Raw genomic sequence first — 4,257 nt, 5'->3', positions numbered from 1 at the left:
TATAAATGGAATGAAATAACAATCAAACTCATCATGTTTCATATTCCTAAATAACATTGTTATTCATATTAACAGTTTGGGCATAGTTACAATGTTTCACGATAAAGCTGTGTTGCTATCGTTTTCTCGTTAGCGTCAGGCTATTGGCAAGAAGGCCTAGATTTTGTGATGGCACAGAACATATTAAACTACATTAACACTATGTTGTCGACAAGGCAACGTATTTGATATGGATTTTAGTCGTGAATTGAATTTGTAAGATATTGACTATATTGAAAGATTCTTTTGTATGTTGACATGATTTTTTTTGATTATTTTTTTTCTTCCCAAATACACTACATTTTACCGTTGTTTATTTCTACCAAATGAAGCCCTTGTATGGGTATAGTTGGAATGTTTTTTTATTGTCTTTTTCATGCTATGATATCAGGCTGGCTTGAGTGTCTTCTCACGGCTTAATGGGAAGTCAGCGTGTTAAATTTAGCAGCTTGTGAAATCTAAGACAAGTGCCCTTTAAGTGGGGGCTGATAATATTTCGGGTTAACCTCCCTTTCCTTGGGACACATTCAAATGAACTGAGAAACATGAACTTGATAGCAGAGATGTCAGGAGCCATAATAAACATCTCACATGTTGCAGATTTTTCCAGATGGATACACTTATTTTTTTATACCTTCATTTCAACTGGTATGGATGCGAGGCAACATTAGGACAACACACAGATCCTTTTCTGAAGCATACATTCACAACGATGTAAGGGAAAGTCACACAACAAACACAATAAGCTATAACTGCATGTTATGCGTACACTTCAATGAATGTAGTAAGTAATATCTTCCTGTGTAAAAGGTATGCTGAAATGGAGCCCGTTCTGCGGTCCTTTCATACTGAGTTCACCTCTGGAGCCTCTGAGTGTCGCTCTGTGGAAAGACTGGACGGTTCTAGTTAGGACAAGTTATGTTTTAGTTGTATTTCAAATGTCAAATCATAATTTTTCAATAATAATAAACAATATAAGATGCAAATAAGATACTATTTGATGTCAATTACAGTATGTGAGCTTGAAGTCACATGATTAGACCAAATGAGTCAATCATATTAGCAGCCCACTCTAGTGGGTGAAACTATGACTAGAGGGATTGGAGTGTAGTGCATTCTCACAGTGACGTGATCAAGACGGTAAAATACGATTGGTTCAGGGGTCAGGCCCACGGACCAATCACAGACCAACGTTGAGGGACAGAAGGATGCCTCTAGCATTTAGAGTTCCAGTAAAACTGTCAGTGCAAGTCACAGTTAACGCTCTTATGTACACACCTATTTACATGACTGCATACTCATTGAAGAAGCATGTTTATTCATAGACATACCATGAAGCAACTCAGGACGGTACATCGACTGTTTGGTTTGTACTGAATATTATACTCAGGTTTAACTGATATGTAAACATACCACATTTTGATCCACTGGAGTCGTACTTTTGATGCTATTTTGTAGTAAGTATAAGAGAAGCTTGTTCACTTGATCTGATCTTGAACCCATTTAAAGTAGGGTATACCTCTTTTTTTCATCAAAGCATGACTAATTATTCAGTGTATTTTTAGTAACCACTAGTGTAGTGCAGTTTGACAAGACTTAGACCCTGCTCAGTAAAAAGATTGATGGTTTGATGATTATGTTTCACAGGGTTCAATGGTGTAATGGTTAGCACTCTCGACTCGGAATCCAGAGAGCCAATCTCGGTTGGATCTTATTGTTTTTTCATTCAACATTATAATTACATAATATGGATTAATAATAAAGCAGTGTGTTATGGAAAGGTAAGGAATTGAATCAACATGCTGTCAGAAATAATCAGCGTGGGAATTTAGTATGATCATATTGTGTTTCAATTGTTAATAATCATATGTGCAGCCGAAACTGTAAAGAGTAGTATAATACTATGCACTTCCACACAGAAATTTGGAGTGAATAATATAAAAATATATAGATAACAAACCACAGCAGCCCATATCCAAACAAACTACTGTTCCTCTCGTTACTAATTACAATCGTCACCACACGTTACCATTATTGCTAATTGGATGAAAGGAGAAGGGAATGTTGTGGGTTTTCTTCATTTTATTTTCTTGTCCATCTCCTTGGCTATTCTATATGATAATTTGCCTATCTTAACCTCTGGGGCCCAGTGAAAAGTGATCCAAAATCTAAATTTATACATCCACCCCGCCCACAACCTCGCTGACTCCCTGAAATGACTCCCGTTCTAAGACATTCTAGCATGTTTCCGTTTGAGGGGAAGTTGCAACACTAATGCAAGGAAAAGTGTACATTTAGTTTTCCCGCCTAGAGATGCATCACATAGTTTCACAATAGTTTATTTTATGTCAAACAAACTCAAATGGCTAGGGCTTGCATTGGTGGTAACCAAATATGTTATGTAAAACAAAATCAATAAATATGACTACATATATGACAACATTGTGTTGCTGGAATGTAATTTATACATTATTCAATTTGGAAGAGTTGACTAAACATTTCTCGTTAACTTTACAGATTACATTTGTCGCACAAAAAATGTAAGTCGGACCTCCAACTTTCCTCCAACGTAAAAATAATGTTGATGAGTAAACGTTTATTGGTGTATGTGTATTACTGATGGAGCGGACTACAATAATCATCCTAGTATTAGACTGGTAAGGTTAATGATTACAGTCACATGTTATGTAGTATGTACGAGAATGTGTGTGTGTGAGTGCACGTGTGTGTGTGTGTGTGTGTGTGCACGCATGCATGTGTATATGCGTGTGTACGTGTATTTGTGTGTGTGTGCATGTGTGCTAATAAGTGAGTGCGGTTGTGGATTTGTGTGTGTGTGTGTAATTGTGTGCCGGTTTGCATGTGTGCGCTTAGGTGTGAGTGCAGTTGCACATGTGTGTGCATGTGTGTGCTGGTGTGTGCGTGTGAGTGTGTGTGTGTGTGTGTGTGTTGTGTGTGTGTGTGTGTGTGTGTATGTGTGTGTGGTGTGTGTGTGTGTGTGTGTGTGTGTGTGTGTGTGTGTGTGTGTGTGTGTGTGTGAGTTTGCTGGTCGACAGACAGTCTGGCTCCCCCAGTAGGCTCTTTATCCCATGGACAGCTGGCGTAGGGGCAGCATGGTCGAAATCCAACACAACTTCATGAAGCTCTACTGAGTCACTTCAAAACATGGCAATGGAGGTTTAAGACCAAGAGAAATGGCAAAAAAATAAAAAGATATCTTACTTAACGCTTTACATTCAATCGGAGAGAAAATAACGTAAATTTACTGACTCTGTGCATGCACATGTGTATGGGTATGTTTGTCTGTATCTGTGTGTATGTGTGTGTGTTTGTGTGCGTATGCATGTCTGTGTTTGTGTTAAGGTAAATGAGCGCTGAGAGTCCCGATAGAATAGAAATGGATTCTGGGAGACGAGAGGTCACTCAAGGCTCCCCAGTGACATAACGGGAAAATTACTCTGCTGTCAAGTAAGCAACAGCTGCAGTGGCATCACTCTACACACTCAAAGATCATAGGAAGCAGAGCCTGTGTGTACATGTGTGTCCTGCGTGTGTGTGTGTCCTGCGTGTGTCTGTGTTTGTGAGCACACGCACATGCACCGCCAAGGTGAATGGGAATGAATACATTATGTTTGAATGTGTGACGCACCGATGACAAAGTGGAAAGCCAATAGCATTGTTGTACAGGCAACATGGCACGCTCTCAGAGCAGAGGCCAGGAAGGCCAGCCATGGCCTGACTTAAACGTTCCTTTTATATGAGAGTGAAGAAAGATTGGCTCCTCTTAGCCTCACAATCACATATGAATCCTGTTCAGGCTCAGGCCCTGTATTCTATAACCAGGTCCAAATGGAATTCAATTAGCTTACATATCAGAGAGGATCATTAAAAGCTGTTGGCTAGCATCTTGTAATTCTACTTTCTCTCACCAGACTACCTATCCCCTAACTCAAACATAATGTAATGAAAGGATTACGTCACACAGATTCTAAAGTCTAGTTTATGATCAGAAATTGGGTCTCTTTGGCTTCTGCTGCAGTTGTCTGAAAACTCGTCGACCTGCAATAGCACAGGTTGTTGTGAACTCATGGAGGTTTATTTTATTATTAGATTCAAATAATTCCTGGAAGAGCCGAAAGAAAGCAGATGTCATGTTTAATGAGGCCATGTTTCTATATTGCTCGTAGTTAAATTACTATATATGTGTCTGGTCAGATT

This window comes from Gadus morhua, chromosome 14 (assembly GCF_902167405.1).
Source record: "Gadus morhua chromosome 14, gadMor3.0, whole genome shotgun sequence".
NCBI lineage: Eukaryota > Metazoa > Chordata > Actinopteri > Gadiformes > Gadidae > Gadus > Gadus morhua.
Note: the sequence above shows the minus strand (reverse complement) of the source record.